At 40.2% G+C, this 18,318-nt stretch overlaps 1 pseudogene; it reads right to left on the bottom strand.

Annotated features, from left to right (window-relative positions):
- Nucleotides 1-2,706: 2,706 nt before the first annotated feature.
- Nucleotides 2,707-11,929, bottom strand: LOC139448936 (uncharacterized; annotated as a pseudogene).
- Nucleotides 11,930-18,318: the final 6,389 nt, after the last annotated feature.

The following is an 18,318-nucleotide window of genomic DNA, read 5'->3' as shown; positions in this document are numbered from 1 at the left end:
TAAAGCTTTGGCACATCACGACAAAGACTCGGGTTCGATTCCCCACATGGACAAAGTAATGAAATGGTGTTGTGTACTGTACTGCAAGATTTGATAATTAGTTTACTTACAGGACCTTTATATTTCTGGTCCAGAATTTGGAACAATGAGCATAACTGTACATCCCCAGGGACGCAATATGTTTTGCCTGCGTCTAATCTATACATTTGTGCATACTGGATGAACATTTCAGCGCCGTATAAAACCCAGGTAAACGTTAGTGAAGTGTGGCTCAATCTTTCATACTATATTTGCCATCATTACCGTTTTCACCTTAATTCTCTCAAAACCGTTATCGTCACCATCATAAGTTATTCACTTTTTCTCACCTGACGTTATTACACTCGCCTGTATTAAGCGATACCATTAGCAGTCCATGACAGCCATTAACTCCTTCATCATCAACATCGGCAGCAGCAGCAGACCCGTGACAATCTGGTTGGAATAGGTCTTCAACAACCCGTGCTTGCTGTAAAAGGTGACAAACGGGATTGGGTGGTGAGACTCGCTGACTTGGTTGATGCATGCCCCAATTGCAAAGATCGATGTTCATGACATCAATCACAGAACTGTCTGGTCCAGACTCGATTATTTACAGACCGTTGTCATACAGCTGGAATATTGCTTTAAACAACACACAAACAAACATAAAAACAAAGTAGCAGCAGCGGCAATATATTGTTTACGAAATACCAGATCGAGTGCCTGCCTGATTATGAAAGGAAGCAAAAAACAAGTGATACCTGTTTTTCCGTCGCTTGTAGTGACTTAACATGTACAGCCACGGCGGTGAAACCAACGCTGGGGTTCATACAGACAAAACATCTAGTCTCTGAAAGGAGCATGTCTTACAGAAAAAATAAATGCTAAATTATCCTAAGAAATTAAATTTAAAAAGGAGCCCAGAGACGCTGTTCATTTTCAATTATTGCTATAATCAAGACTTGCCAACTATTATAGACTTGCATGGGCTGTCATGGATATATTTGTTTCAGGGTCTGTGTGAAAGACTATGCTTCACACATCGTACCAGGGTCGTCAGCGTGATGAGCGCTCTCCACGATAAGGCTACTCCACTACTGTAGAGAATATACTCCCAACGTGGCTAACATACAATAAGCCACGAGACATCAAACAAAACAACGAAGGATGTTTCATGTTACGTACAGCATTAAACCCCGAACACATGACCCTACATTACCCATAAATAATCATCCCATCATCCCCTGGTATTTCGGCTCTGCCTTGTCCCAGATCTAGTTATGTTCCTGTATACACAGTGTACGCCATAACCCCGCCTTACGCATAATATATCTGTTGTGAGAGCTACAGAGATATTGTCCACACAATAGAAACGAATCATCTTCGTATTAAAGAAAATAGTCTGACATTACAAACTGGGTCATTTCTAAAATCCGAAAAGGAAATAGCGTTATTGAAAAACAAAGCTCAAAATCCAATCATTAGACCTGTCTCATCAAATCACGTAGAGACACAAACATAAACGTGCCAGTTTTGCTCCAATCCGATACCACACTGGCTCTTGGTATCCCTAATCAGCAAGTCCTTATTGAATTCAGGTCGGCTATTGCGGGCTAATTTTCAGCATGATATATTTTGACAAGTCTTCATCCCTTCCTTTTAGGATAATTCGGTTAATCATCAAGTCTTTGGGCACTGTATCTCAGGGCATTGGTATTGCAATCGATAAATTTGGTCTTGTTTCTGATGGTGATTGACTCTTTGATACAGACCATTGCCATTTATGCTCGACTAAGTTCTCTCTTGATTCGGGAAGACGATTCATCAATGTGTTATGCCTTTCACAAAACACCTATAAAACTTTACAAACACAAATAGAAAGGTAAAATTAAGTCCACAGTATGTAGCATTATTGTATTGGAATACATTTGGCTACCGTGTGACCACATTAATGAAGTGTTTATCTGCACGGCTATGTGACAGTCTGTTTTACCCCCATATATAAGCTTATACCTCAACAGTAAATTTAGTTTTCGGATACCATAAACATCATCGATCACAACTCCTCCTAGTTCGTCTTTCATTTAACCCAATACTTTAGTATTCATTTTAGAATAGAGTGGGTGGGAAGTATCATAATTGCTAGTATCAAACAAGTCAGCATGCTCTTTCATGTCAGCATAGATATCTGCTGTCTCGAGTTCATAACACAGTGAATCTGTGCCAGTGATGCACAACTGAGCTCTTTTTCCATAGTTTACACTGATAAAGTGATAATGAAAATCATACATCGCTATTTTGGAAAGATCCAGAATACAGAATAATGCATACACGGGCTGATTCAAAACGAGAGTAGTTTTTTAAGTGGACAGCTGCCAGATCAGGGTTAAATATTTTAATGGCCTCAAAAGAAGGATTGAAACAGAGTTTCTTGAAGCGCTTAGCTGAATTCACCAATTCAACATTCACATGTCGAGCGTTCATCATTGACCTGCCCAAACAGCTATTGTTGAAAAGTGTTAGCAGTGCTTTGTATGCTTCAGTTTTAGCATGTTTCCTCTTCTCTGTGTTAAAAGTAATGAAAGACTTCAACCAGGAAGATTGTTTGAATTGAATAACTCTGTGAATTTTAGATAACTTTAGTCCCTGACTCAGTTAAAACTGTAAATGTCTGTAGTGTACAACTTAGTTTTGTTTATCATTTGGAACGAGCTTCTTGACAGCTTTTGCCTTTATACATAACTTCTTTCTCAATTTCAAAGATTGTGGCGAAAGCATGTCCTCTGTCACTGGCATAGACTCAGGGGCCAGAGGATAGTCACTGTGAGAGGCTTGAAAATCATTTGGATACTCCAGGTCAACTTCCAAAATGTATCCCATTTTAGAATCATGGGGGATGTTCATTATGTCCAGGCTGTCAATGGCATCCACTGAAAGTCTCGTTCAGGGAGTGGTTGGGACATGGCATGACCATACAGATTATTAGCATCCAAGCATATGATAAAGATCGTAGGCCCACTAGGTTTGAAGTGGTTTAAATAAGGATTGTTGGCCTTAGTATATTTTGTGGACATCATTGATATACCACCTCGTAGACCTTGCTCTATCATGAGATGCATGTCTATCAGAGCGAAGCTCAAGTTCTACATCCCCCATCATCAACAAAGCATCCCAACCCAACCCTGGTAATGTGTAGTAATGGGCCGGATCTATAGTACTCTAGAGCAGTGTCTCTAAAATGCTCACAAACGTCTGCTAACAATAGGACATGTTTTCATATACAAGTCATGGTATTCACCCATTGTACCGAGACCAATAGTGGACCAGACCTTCTCTGCATGTGTGTGATCACTGTCCAAGATATGACTGTCGGTTAGAACATTGTAAAAATCATCTTGAGATAGTAAATGTCCCCGTTCAAATTTGGATTCATCGTCCATAAAATCATCGGGATATACTCCTTTTTTAAAGAGTAACTGAAATTCTTGCTGACCTGAAAACTCATTCTTTAGGTTTTGAAATTTAGCCGAATCTTCTGCATTCCAATTGCTTACTAATGTATCCAGAGAAGCATTCAAAAACTGGATTGAATCAATGAATTTCAAGTTACCAACAGAAAATCAAATATATTTTGTTGTTGGCCAAACATTGTAACCTTGATTTGGCAGATTTTTCTAGCTTTTTCATAATGAGATGTCTGTCATATCACCGAAGATTGTGAGAGATGACAGGCAGAAAGTATTTGTTCTGACTGTTCTCTCTATCCTTCATTATTCTAAACTTATAATTTAAATTACATTTTTGATGGGCTGCTCCTCTGAACACTCCAGACACATGATAGTCATTTCTTGTTTTAATAGATTGGGAGCCAAAAGGTTCATGACAAATATGACAAGTATAGGATCCTTGAACCAGTATTTCTTCTTCATTGGTCAAGTTCATAGCTGCTTCCTGATCTAACAACATTGTGATGTGCATATCTTCCTTGAGTAAGCAATGAACGAAATGTTGAATAGCATTGGGACCCCTTTAAACTACAGCTGGTTTGTAATAGTCTGGATTAGAACAACCACCTTGTAGCAGAATCCTGAGGGCTCATCTTGTTGGTAGACTGTAGTGTGTGACATGTTTGGGTTGGGCTGACAGTTACTAACCTTTCTAGTAATAGACTCAAAATCAGCATAGATTACAAAAGGTACTCTGAGCTGTTTCTGTATACTTTTAAATCTGATCCATTTTTCATCCTCATTTTCAGGTAATCTGATTTTCTGAAGCCCGTGGTTATTACAACAGGGCTTATGATCATCAAGCAAATCCTGTCTAGTAAAACCATGAAGACAATATTTCCCATAGAATGTTGTTCCATGATGTTTTGTCCTATCCCCCATCAACCTACTAAAACTCCGAATCAAACAGAAGTGCCTCTTTTCTCCTTAAGTCAACAACAGTAAATCTACTTCTTTAGGGAAGTTACACTTGCTTAGACAGAGCGGGAAAACCCCATCGTTATCCTCATAGCCAAATACATTGACTGAAATTTCATTTTGCTTTTCAAATTTGGAAACTTGTGACAAAGGCACTGGCATATCAATGCCATCTTCATTAAGATCATTTTCAAACTGAATATACTTGTTGACTCTGTTAGCATTCCCCTTCCAGTCAATTGTATGTATGCCCGCCAGGACAGACCAAACAAAGCATCTATTGTCATCGTTCTTGATATTTAAGAGCTATTATATACTTCAGACATTTGGGGAGGGGGATGTAACTGCTAGCTGCTAAAGGAGCATACTCTGCAGTGTTTACTTCTAAGTGAACAATTTGTCTAATATCAATCCACGATCTCCGCCCCGAAATTCTTACGAAGCAGTATATAGTTTTTGATAAGCTTCAGCTATTTGGTTGTCAATCTCAGAAATATTCAACATAACAAATTTCATATTTTTCAAAATAGGTCTTGCCAAGATGCTTCATTATTTTCATCATATTTTATGAATTTGATTGTCAGTGTCACGAACCATTTCACACTTTTTGTCTCTGATAGAAAGTCAAACAATATTGATTCTATAGTTGCTTTCTCATCAGCGAGGAACTTCAAAATGTCTACACTGTTTGCTTCCCTTGGATTTAGTGTTACTGTCGATACCATCCCCTGCAGAGTCTCAACTCGTCCCCCGCCGACCTGGTTTCTTCTGACCTCCTACCGCTCCTGTCTCCTCAAACAACTGTCACACTGGTCTACTCTGTGACTAAAATCGCTCTGGCATTCCCTAACGACCCCTTATAGGTGTGTCGGATTTGGTATCAAACGTCTCAGAATTTCAAGAGCTTTCCAACGAGGCATCATGCACTAAAATCGCTTAATATTTAAGAAATATGTGTTTTTCACCTCTCCAGCAAAAGGACTTCCAAGTCAGCAAATGGAAAAGACATTGATCTACCTTGTGTGTTTGAGAAACGCGCCAATTTTCGTTTTTGGAGTAAATGTGCAGGTCTTCAGAAACACTTTGCAATAACCAAATCTTTTCAAATCTTTTGGAAACATTGAAAGGGATACATTGGCTACCAAACTGTGTTTAATATCTGACGTCAAAGATCTATTTAATCAGTTAATGTCTTTGATTTTATTTTACTTTGCAACCTTGAAGTAGACAGATATATTCTATTTTGTTTCTAGAATGGCTGCGTCAGCGGGGAGACGCTGACATATTTGAAACTCTCCCGATTGAGGATTTAAATGAACGGCTGAGATTGTTCTACTGTGAGGTACACACCAAGGAAGGAAAGGCCGACAGTAAATCCGTATTAATGGCAATACGAGCTACCTTGTTTTGTCATTTGACATCTCCGCCCTACGGTGGCCCGCAACCGCCACGGGTGAGATCAGTTTTCCCTTAACACCTCTATACTTTATCTGGCGGCCGCCAGATACGTCCACTGGTGAGATCCTTGGTGGCTCATCAAGCAAGTCATACCTACTTTAGAATCAAAGCTCAATCTTACGGATACAATCTCCAACCTGTCGATTGGCAGGGAACTGACATGAAAGTAATTCAATTTGAAACGAAAAGTATCTGGCAAAATATATATACATACAGTGAAAAAATGATCTCACCAGTGGCAGGTATGGGCCACCGTACCGCCCTACAACAGAAATCTGAGTTTTATTTCGTCGAACCATGTTCTTAATTGATGCAATTAAAGATCTAAAGCTGAAGGGTGCAGATGTTACAAAGCACAAACCACCGTTAGTTATCGTGACATTCATAGGCTGTATGACAGTGGAGTATTGTCAATTGAGAGACCTCAGTCTAATTCATAAGGCGTGGCTTGAAGTTCGGCGTGACAGAGAGGGTATGACGAACCTTCAAAGCGTTTACAGTTTCTTGAGATGGCATATAATGAAAAAGATAAAACCACACGGGACTGAAGATAAAAGAAAAAAAGAAAAAAACGCACTTGTACGAGGTACCTGATGATGAAAGATGCCCGGTTCGAAGTTTAATTCTTTATATGTCAAAATGAAACCGAGGATGCGCTGAGAATATTTTCAGTATCCACTAACAAAGGTGCCAGTCGAGGTTCAATGGTATGGCAAACAACCTCTTGGTGAAAACGCCCACAACAATATGATTAAGATGCTCTCCGTAAAAACAATTTGAGTGAGAAATACACAAACCACACTATACGCGCGACTTTGATAACACTCCTGTTTGACACCGATGCAACGGTATACGAGATGATGTCGCCGACAGGGCATACACATGACAAAATAATAATTTTGAGTTTCTGTAATAAGACAGCGATAGGACAGAAAAGGAGATTCAGAAACACACTACACGAGGCTACTGCGCGTTCCATGAGCTATTCTTTAGGTTACCCTTTGCAAACCACAGAATCTAGTAACTTTCACACTACAGCTGTTGCAAATACCGAATGTCAAATGTGAAAGTATCTGCCAATCAGAGTGTCGCCATAGGGATTTGTTTCAGCAGTGCAACTTTCAGTAATTCGCACTTTGTACTTCAGGTTCAAGAGAAATTAGAATGAACTCGCTTAAACTTGATTTTTTTGTATCATAGTTCACATGCATTTGTCGGCTGTTAGAAATGTTACAATACATGTCACTATTTTCTCAAATGCTTCATGGATTCTGTTATCCTGGTTGAGAATAAAATATATATACTCATTTTGCATTGTTTTGATGCTTAAGAGACTATTCAGGAATTACCAAAACTTACCCTTCCTGTTCATGAAATGGACTTGTCCGACTCAATGAGTCATCATTATTTAAATGTGGACATGCGCTTGTCGTAAGAGGCGACTAACGGGATCGGGTGGTCAGGCTTGCTGACTTAGTTGAAGCATATCATCGAACCCAAAAGCGTGGATCGATGCTCATGATATTAATCACTGGATTGTCTGGTCCAGACTCGATTATTTACAGACCGCCGTCGTGTAGCTGGAATATTGAGTGCGCGTTAAACAACAATCCAACCAACCAAAATGTGGACAATTATTTTTGAAGCTTGTAAATTGTATAAACATCCTTAATGAGACTGCACCTGTTGTTGATAATTCGTGCGCTACGAGTAGTTTATTCTCCCTGTAGTGTTTTATTGTACGATAACAACTCGTCGTATAGTTCTTAACTATATTGTAGTTCACGCGACTGCATGTCATGACAGAGAAGGTAAAGGTTAAGAGGGAGTTGTGGGGATAGGGACGTTTATCATGCAGACAGAACACAAAGTGAGCTACACATGTCCTGTCTATAGGACACTATGTACATATACAATCGATATGGATATCACGTGTGTCACTCAGACTTTTTAATCAGAAGAATCAATATAATCTGAGATTATGCCGCACGTATTCACCATGACTTCGCTAATGTATATCTCTACTTTGGAATTTTCAACATATCCACACCCTGGAGATGTTAATTACTTCTTAATGTGACATACACACGATGAGTCTGCTATTTCTAATGCAAAAACAAAGAATATTCCACCAGTTTATTTCGGTAAATGTTGTGTAATTGTACAACGACTCTTTCATTGAGTGGATCTGTTGCTCCCATTACATATGTCAATGTAGGAAGTGGCATCCTATCTGACACCCTTTTAAAACGGAATAAAAAGCGTTTTGCTATGCGATTTTCTCTGACTTTCATTGTTCTTTTCCAAAATACGTTCTCTCCTCTCCGTTTTACAATATTCGGGCTGTATAGCGATAGTCTAACACCCCAACGTTTATCATGAGCACCAGCCTGTACGTGGATTCTGGGGTAGGAGTTCAACATAATGTATTTCAAGTAAGCAGATTGGTGACAGTTAGCACGATATTCTTTTCGCACCGCGTCACATCTTACTCTGTCCCACGTCCATTGGTTAAACTGTCTGACGTGTTTATCTGTCACACGTCAATTGGTTAAACTGTCTGACGTGTTTCGCTGTCATACTTTCATTGGTTAAACTGTTTGACATGTTTGGCTGTCATACTTTCATTGGTTAAACTGCCTGACGTGTTTATCTGTCACACGTCCATTTGTTAAATTTTCTAACGTGTTTAGCTGTCACACGTCCATTTGTTAAACTTTCTAACGTGTTAGGCTGTCACACGTCCATTAGTCAAACTGTCTAACATGTTAAGCTGTCACACGTCCATTAGTCAAACTGTCTAACGTGTTGAGCTGTCACACGTCCATTGGTTAAACTTTCTAACGTGTGAGGCTGTCACACGTCCATTAGTCAAACTGTCTAACATGTTAAGATGTCACACGTCCATTAGTCAAACTGTCTAACATGTTAAGCTGTCACACGTCCATTGGTTAAACTGTCTAACGTGTTTAGCTCTAACACGTCCATTAGTCAAACTGTCTAACGTGTTAAGCTGTCACACGACCATTGGTTAAACTGTCTAACGTGTTAAGCTGTCACACGTCCATTGGTTAAACTGTCTAGCGTGTTAATCTGTCACACGTCCATTGGTTAAGCTTTCTAACGTGTTTAGCTGTCATACGTCCATTTGTTAAACTTTCTAACGTGTTAGGCTGTCACACGTCCATTAGTCAAACTGTCTAACATGTTAAGCTGTCACACATCCATTAGTCAAACTGTCTAACATGTTAAGCTGTCACACGTCCATTGGTTAAACTATCTAACGTGTTTAGCTGTCACACGTCCATTAGTCAAACTGTCTAACGTGTTAAGCTGTCACACGTCCATTGGTTAAACTGTCTTACGTGTTAAGCTGTCACACGTCCATTGGTTAAACTGTCTAACGTGTTTAGCTGTCACACGTCCATTGGTAAAACTGTCTAACGTGTTAAGCTGTCACACGTCCATTGGTTAAACTGTCTAACGTGTTAAGCTGTCACACTTCCATTGGTAAAACTGTCTAACGTGTTAAGCTGTCACACGACCATTGGTTAAACTGTCTAACGTGTTAAGCTGTCACACGTCCATTAGTCAAACTGTCTAACGTGTTAATCTGTCACACGTCCATTGGTTAAACTGTTTTATGTGTTAAGCTGTCATACGTCCATTAGTCAAACTGTCTAACGTGTTTAGCTCTAACACGTCCATTAGTCAAACTGTCTAACGTGTTAAGCTGTCACACGACCATTGGTTAAACTGTCTAACGTGTTAAGCTGTCACACGTCCATTGGTTAAACTGTCTAGCGTGTTAATCTGTCACACGTCCATTGGTTAAGCTTTCTAACGTGTTTAGCTGTCATACGTCCATTAGTCAAACTGTCTAACGTGTTTAGCTGTAACACGTCCATTAGTCAAACTGTATAACGTGTTTAGCTGTCACACGTCCATTAGTCAAACTGTCTAACGTGTTAAGCTGTCACACGACCATTGGTTAAACTGTCTAACGTGTTTAGCTGTCATACGTCCATTTGTTAAACTTTCTAACGTGTTAGGCTGTCACACGTCCATTAGTCAAACTGTCTAACATGTTAAGCTGTCACACATCCATTAGTCAAACTGTCTAACATGTTAAGCTGTCACACGTCCATTGGTTAAACTGTCTAACGTGTTTAGCTGTCACACGTCCATTGGTTAAACTGTCTAACGTGTTTAGCTGTCACACGTCCATTAGTCAAACTGTCTAACGTGTTAAGCTGTCACACGTCCATTGGTTAAACTGTCTTACGTGTTAAGCTGTCACACGTCCATTGGTTAAACTGTCTAACGTGTTTAGCTGTCACACGTCCATTGGTTAAACTGTCTAACGTGTTAAGCTGTCACACGTCCATTGGTAAAACTGTCTAACGTGTTAAGCTGTCACACGTCCATTGGTAAAACTGTCTAACGTGTTAAGCTGTCACACGACCATTAGTCAAACTGTCTAACGTGTTAAGCTGTCACACGTCCATTGGTTAAACTGTCTAGCGTGTTAAGCTGTCACACGTCCATTGGTTAAACTGTCTTACGTGTTAAGCTGTCACACGTCCATTAGATAAACTGTCTAACGTGTTTAGCTCTAACACGTCCATTAGTCAAACTGTCTAACGTGTTAAGCTGTCACACGACCATTGGTTAAACTGTCTAACGTGTTAATCTGTCACACGTCCATTAGTTAAGCTTTCTAACGTGTTTAGCTGTCATACGTCCATTAGTCAAACTGTCTAACGTGTTTAGCTGTCACACGTCCATTGGTTAAACTGTCTCACGTGTTTAGCTGTCACATGATAATTGATTAAACTGTCTAACGTGTTAAGCTGTCACACGTCCATTAGTCAAACTGTCTTACATGTTTAGCTGTCACACGTCCATTAGTCAAACTGTCTAACGTGTTTAGCTGTCACACGTCCATTAGTTAAACTGTCTTACGTGTTAAGATGACACACGTCCATTAGTTAAACTGTCTAACGTGTTTAGCTGTCACACGTCCATTAGTCAAACTGTCTAACGTGTTTAGCTGTCACATGTTCATTGATTAAACTGTCTAACGTGTTAAGCTGTCACACGTCCATTAGTCAAACTGTCTTACGTGTTTAGCTGTCACACGTCCATTAGTCAAACTGTCTAACGTGTTTAGCTGTCACACGTCCATTAGTCAAACTGTCTTACGTGTTTAGCTGTCACACGTCCATTAGTCAAACTGTCTAACGTGTTTAGCTGTCACACGTTCATTAGTTAAACTGTCTAACGTGTTAAGCTGTCACGCGTCCATTAGTAAAACTGTCTAACGTGTTTAGCTGTCACACGTCCATTAGTCAAACTGTCTAACGTGTTTAGCTGTCACACGTCCATTAGTTAAACTGTCTTACGTGTTTAGCTGTCACACGTCCATTAGTCAAACTGTCTAACGTGTTTAGCTGTCACACGTCCATTGGTTAAACTGTCTAACGTGTTAAGCTGTCACACGTCCATTGGTTAAACTGTCTTACGTGTTCCTTTTGTCGATTTTGCTTGACTGTGTCCTAATCTTCAAATGTAACAGGTTTGCTATGCATGTAATACTGTTCAGCACAGTTAAGTGTCGTGCCATGGATATGAATGAAAGTGGGATAGTGTTGACTGCATGAAGAAAACTTGGAAAGCAGTACGAACCTATCTGTTATCAGTGTTGATACGTTCACGCACACAAACGTTTTCACATGTCTGTGTGATCAAAGGGAGTTGAATGGAACTACAAGAGGATGTGTGTAGTCGCTATGTCTGGAAAAATAACAAGATCTAAATTGATTGGCCCTTTCCATAGCCAGCAATGAACATAGGTGTTCCCCCATTGAACACATCTGGGACATGATATTGAGATGTGCGCGTCTGACCATAGGCCGCTGACCACGTGCACGTTGACAGAACTTGGCTAGGCACTGTAGGAGGAGTGGGACAGACTTACCTGTCTTACCTCTATCGTCCTTCAAGATCACAACATCTACTGTCATACTTCACTACCAATTCGTTCGATATTGTCGGACCCGATAATATCACTGGCAGTCTTACAGTAGGTCTTCAGCAAACCACGCATGCCGTAAAAGGAGACTTTGCTTGTTGTAAGAGGCGACTAACGGGATCGGATGTTCAGGCTCGCTGGCTTGGTTGATGCATGTCATCGTATCCCAATTGCGTGGATCGATGCTCATGATGTCAATTACTGTATTGTCTGGTCCAGACTTTATTATTTACAGACCGCCGTTAAATGGTTGGAATATTGCTGAGTGCGACGTTAAACAAACAATCATACATTGTGCACAAAACAAATACTACCACACACGTAGATATATATATATTAGCAAAGTGATGGTGTTTACGTGCAGTATTGATCATAGTCTAAATAGAGGTGAGGTGAAATGGGGTTTAACGTCGCGTCCAAGATTATTGCACTTATATCTGAATGCCATGTATGTGTGTGGCTGCTTGTACTAGCCCGGACTTATGCCGATTTATAGTGCTAGTTCACTGAGATACCATGCCGCAGTTTAACATGAATACCCCACTCAGACTCAGTATACTGACTCCGAGCCGACCAGTCCTTGTTTTAGCCCCTTAATGCCGAGCGCCAGGCAGGGTAACAAGTACCATCTTTCAACGTCTTTTGGTATGACGCGGTCGAGGATCGAACCCCGGTCCTTCCGCTCTCCGGGCGGACGCTCTACCACTAGACCACGGAGACGGCCTAGTCTAAATAGACCCGTGAAGATCCAGCTTAGAATAGGTCTTCAGCAACCCATGCTTGCCGTAATAGGCGACTATGCTTGTCGTAAGAGGCGACTAAGAGGATCGGGTGGTCAGGCTCGCTGACTTGGTTGGGCGTGTCATCGTATTCCAATTGCGTGGATCTATGCCCATGATTTCAGTCGCTGGATTGTCAGGTCCAGACTCAATTATTTACAGACCGCCGTCATATAGATGGACTATTGATGAGTGCGGCGTTAAACAACAAACAAACAAACATATTCTAAATGATTCTTGTGATTAAACAGAGTTTCAGTGACACACGTGATTTTCATATCGATTGTCCATATATCTTCAGCAATCCATGCTTGTCGCAAGAGGCGACTAACGGGACCAGGTGGCCAGGATAGCTGACTTAGTTAATGCATGTCATCGTATCCAAATTGCGTAGATCATTGCTTATGATGTCAGTCATGGATTGTCCGGGCCAGAATCTATTATTTACAGACTGCCGCAAACATGGCTGGAATATATCTGAATGCCATGTTAAACAACTCACAAAGAAACAAATGTAAAAATAGACGGGAACGCGAACAGCTCGCTTCATGTCCGAGTCTGTTTAGTTTGTGGAATAATTGTTTTTTCTTCACCCATTTGTAATGCTGAGTGTCAAGAATTTAGTGGAATTCATTTTAGGAAGCATCTCACGATGTCTTCTTTTAATAGACTTCATAATAACGTCATGTGCAAATACTGTCCCGACTTTGATTTTCAGATTTGTGCAAGTCATCTAACGACGTTTTATGCGCGGGATATCAGTTCGATTGTTGACACTTGGTAAACATGCTGTGGGGCAGACTGTTGTCATTGGTTTATACGTGCTCGTTGACATGTACGTTAGTCATGCAATGCACACATGCCCCATCGGAGATTATTTCGTTTGTCGTCATAAAGTCAAATCAATCGTTATAAGACCCGTGAAGATCCGGGGTGGAATAGGTCTTTAGCAACCCATGCTGGCCGTTAAAGGCGACTATGCTTGTTGTAAGAGGCGACTAACGGGATCGGGTGGTCAGGCTCGCTGACTTGGTTGAAGCATGTCATCGATCCCAATTGCGTGGATCGATGCTCATGATGTCAATCACTGGATTGTCTGGTCCAGACTCTATTATTTACAGACCGCCGTCATAAAGCTGGAATATTGCTGAGTGTGGCGTTAAACAATAAACCAACCAACCAAATTAAATAAGTGATGTATGAATATGCCAAATTTGCACGTAACCCATAAAACAGTTGAGGGATCTGTTCAAAGCGTCAATGTTTTGCCGACTAGCAATGCTGAATCATGGTTTGGGGTGAAAGGGGATTACAATTATTGATGAATGAATATGTCAAATATGCACATGACTTGCAGAGTCATCTGTATGTGCTCAAGTTTCAAAGATAACAAAGCGGCAAGTCACGATGATGAAGCATGTTTGTAGGTCACGTAACTACTCCCATGGTGCACTAGCGCAGGCAAGTGTGTACAAGGGTTTACACTGCCGCTTTAACTTCGCCGGTGCAAGCTGCAGAGACATATCTAATTTACACGCCGGTGTCACGAAATATATTCGCCCCCAGAATAAAATCTTCCCCCGGCGAATTTATACCGGTACAGTTCCGCCCCTCTCGAAATAAACTCTCCCCCACCCTACGAAATAAAATCTCCCCCGGTCATTTTATAAATACTTGCCATGCAGTTCAATAGTTGATGTTATTTTGGGTTAGGTAAAGTAATCTATTTTTAGCCATTGATTCCATTACTTTGCATAAGTTTGAAGTTAGGGATATTGGTCTATATGAGTTAGCTTGATTAGCTGGTTTATAAGGTTTAGGGATTGGTATGACTAGGGCCTGTTTCCAGGGAGTGGGAACCTGTCCGTTTAGGTAGATGAGATTGTATAGTTTGAGTAGTGCCTGGAGTAGTTTAAGCGGGAGATTTTTAATTATTTGGTAAGAAGTTAGGTCAAATCCTGGGGCTGTGCCCTTTTTCCTGTTTTCGATTACGTAGAGGAGCTCCTCCATTGTGAAGGGTTGGTTTATTTCTAGATTGTTATTGTTTGGTTCTTTTGTGGGTTTGTTTTTTGTTTTAAGTTTATCTTGGAATTTTTGGCTGAAGTTGGTGTTACTGCTAACGGCTGAAAAGTGGTTGGCGAGATTATTTGCTTTTTGGGCGGGGTTGGTTGAGTTGTTAATGTTAGGTTTTTTTATGTCGTTTTAAGCCTCTAATGGCGTGGATTTTGCCCCAGACCGTTCTGGCATCTGTACGGTTATTTATACCTTCGCAGAATTTTTTCCAGTCTCTACTTTTGGCTAGTTGGACTAGTTTTTTAACCTGGTGGTTTAGTTCGTGGGCTATGTTTAGATGTTTGTAGTCGCGTTTTGCTTTATTGAAGGCTGATTTACGTTTTCGTCTAGTCTGTTCTATTTCCTCATTCCACCATGGTACCGTGGGTTTGCCTAGCCTGTCTTAGATGTTTTGAAGGGGATGGAGGTTTTGGCTGCGTTTATTATGTAGTCTGTTAGGTTTCTACAATAGGTTTCTGGATCATTATTTTCTATTTCGTTAAAGTTAGCTTCGTTGCAGATATCTTGGAATTGGTTCCAGTTAGCTTTATTGTAATGGAATTTTGGTTCTTGGTTTTCTGTTTGGATTGGTACGTTTGTATTTCCTATGGTTATGTTTATGGGGAAGTGGTCACTACCTAGCGGGACGTCGTGCACTTCCCATTGAGTACTTTGAGCTAGATCTGCGGTGCATATGGTTAGGTCGATAGCCGACATTTTTTGGTTTATTTTATCGTACCTCGTGAGTTGGTTATTATTTAGGAGTACTAGGTCGTTTGTTTTTATCCATTCGGAAATTAATTTGCCATGATTATCTATTTTATCATCTATGCTCCATGTAGGATGGTGAGCGTTAAAGTCTCCTAGGAATATAGTAGATTTATCGCTTATTTGGAGTAGTTTGTTTAGATCCTCAGGTTGGACCTTTTGTTCCGCCCAGTGGTAAATATTTATGATGTTTATTTTTCGGTTATATAATGTGATTTTAATGCCATTGGCTTCTAGGTCTGGCGTGTCTATATATATTTTTCTTCGTAATTTATATCTTCCCTGATAAATATGATTAGTCCTCCTGCGGCTCTTCTTGTTTTTTGTTTAACTCTGTCAGTTCTAACTGAGCTGTAGTTGGGTAGTGTGAATTTGGATTTTTTTGAGAATTTGGTTTCCTGGATAAAAGCAATGTGAGGGCCTTTATTTAGTTTAAATTTAGTTTTTAGTTCATGGCCGTGGGAGGTGAATGTCCGTTGGCGTTCCACTGAAAAATATTTAGTCCTTCCATTATTGGGTTCGGGTGATTGGTGATTTAGTTTTTAGTTTTTATTTTATTCGGTGACTTCTTTTAGATGGAGGTTAAAGAGGAAGAAGGGAAGATGGGTTAATTTTAGATTGAAAGCTACTTTGTGGAAGGATTTCATACTAGCTTTTGGTGAGTTTTGACTATGCATGTATACTAGGAGTAAGGTGAGGTTATTTAGGTTTTGGGTGTTAGCTGGTTGGGGAGTTTTGCGGTTTAGTGTTTTCTTCCTTTTGGGGGCTGAGAGGGAAGTTTGGTTTGTTTTAGTTGGGGTAGTGTCTATTGTTTCCTCAGTAGTGGAGAAAATCTTCGTCATCGGTTAGATTAGGTTTAGCTGGTTGAGTTTCCATAGGGGAGGCATATGATGTGGAGGGTTGTGTAGGTGTTTGCGGGATGGGTGTAGCTGATGATTTCTTAGTGTTTGTGTTTTGTTGTTGTGCTTGCTTGTGGGGGAGTGTTGGTGCTGTTGGGCTGTAGGGTGCTTGGATGAGGGTCGTGTTGTGGCGGTCGTTTTGTGGTTTGTTTTGCATGTTTTGGCTATGTTGAGATATGGAAGGGTTCGTGGTTGGTTGAGTGGCTGCTTGTGTGTGTGAGTTGGGTGCGGTTTCTCGGTAGGGGCCCCAGACAGAGCTGTCGGTTATGGGTGTGGTGTTTGTTTGTGGGATGGTGTTTGGGTGTGGTGTAGGGAGTTTGGATGCAGGTGTAGCAAATTTTCGTGTTTGGATTTTGGCCGTGTCTATGTTTATGTGTTTGTTGGCCTGCTGGGTGAGTGTGTGTCTGTGTGGGCATTGGTTTGATAGTGAAGTGTGTTGGATGGATTTGCAGTGGATGCATCAGAGTGTGCATGTGCCTGGGCAGTCTGTTTGTGCGCATTTTCTACATTTAGTTTTAGGGTATGTGCATTGGGATGCAGTGTGATTGTATTTGAGGCACTAAACACAGATCAAAGCGGTTTCACTCCTGGCCGCTCAACCCTAGATAACCTCGCCCGACTAGAGCAACATATTAAGAGAGGACAACTAAATAAACAATATACCACAGGCATCTTCTTAGATTTCTCTAAAGCTTTCGACATGGTATGGCACGACGGGCTAATACAAAAACTTTAAAAAATAGGACTGAAAGGTCAGATAATAAACTACATTCAGGGCTTCCTAAACAATCGTAAAATAACCGTGGGTATAGACCAAACACTATCGGACCAATGTCCCCTAGAAAATGGCACTCCCCAGGGCAGTTCTTGAGAATTAGTTCATGTTTTGTTCTTAGACTTACATTTCAACCATCGATTGTGTTCACATGTAGACTCAAACTGGTATATTAAAAAAATGTATACAGACAACAAAAACCGTATTAGAAACAACAAACTCTGTCAACTTTTAAGCATAGTTTTTGTATAGCATTTCAAAAGCCTGGTTTGTTTGCATTAAAATAAAAACAAAGGAATCTGTAATTAAAATGTGTAAGGTGAAAAAGCTTTTACATAAAAGAGCAAAATACATGGGGGAGAGTAAATATATAATTCTATATAACTTTTCTTGAATGGAGCACTTTGAAAAAAAAGATAATCCAAGCATATTCGATATTAACGTGTTTAAAGAATTTATATCAGTCATATATTTCTAACTTAGATTACCCGTATGTAACCCAGGTAAAGCATGCATAACGGGGAACATTGTAATGTTGGTACAGTTTATCGTGTTTTCGTGCTTTAGCATTACACATTTTCATATTCCTCTAGGTTTTAATGTTTATTTGTTTATGTATTTTTTATTCATTTTTTTCTCTCCTTTATTTTTTCTGGGTGATATATTTATCTAAATATACATTTAGTTACTTGTGTGTGTGTGGTTGTTTGTTTATATTTGTTGATTTTGATTTTTATTGATTTTGCGGGTTTTTTTTCTTTTCGGGTGTGGGAGGGGTGGGGTGGGGTGGGGGGAGGGCACTTTTCCTTTCGTTTTTCATAATCACATTTATTTTAAGTTGTATATAAAGTATGAATCCCTTCTCAGATTCACCGCCAGCCCGATTGTAAGAATTACATGATCACTTTGCTTTGTCGATGCCGGTTGATGTTGTTCAATACAGGCTGATAGTGGGTGTTTTTGAATCTATTCTACATGCTAATCATTTCGGGAAGATGATACATATTTCTCTATATTTTGGGTTACTTTGCTTATATAATTTCCGATTATCATTCTTAGTTTTACTTTTTCACTTCTGCTGCGGTGATATCCATCCGAATCCAGGACC

The sequence above is a fragment of the Haliotis cracherodii genome, unplaced genomic scaffold (genome assembly GCF_022045235.1).
Source record: "Haliotis cracherodii isolate W230 unplaced genomic scaffold, xgHalCrac1.p SCAF_7, whole genome shotgun sequence".
NCBI lineage: Eukaryota > Metazoa > Mollusca > Gastropoda > Lepetellida > Haliotidae > Haliotis > Haliotis cracherodii.
The sequence above is the reverse complement of the archived record's forward strand: the minus strand, read 5'-3'. Positions and strand labels throughout refer to the sequence as shown.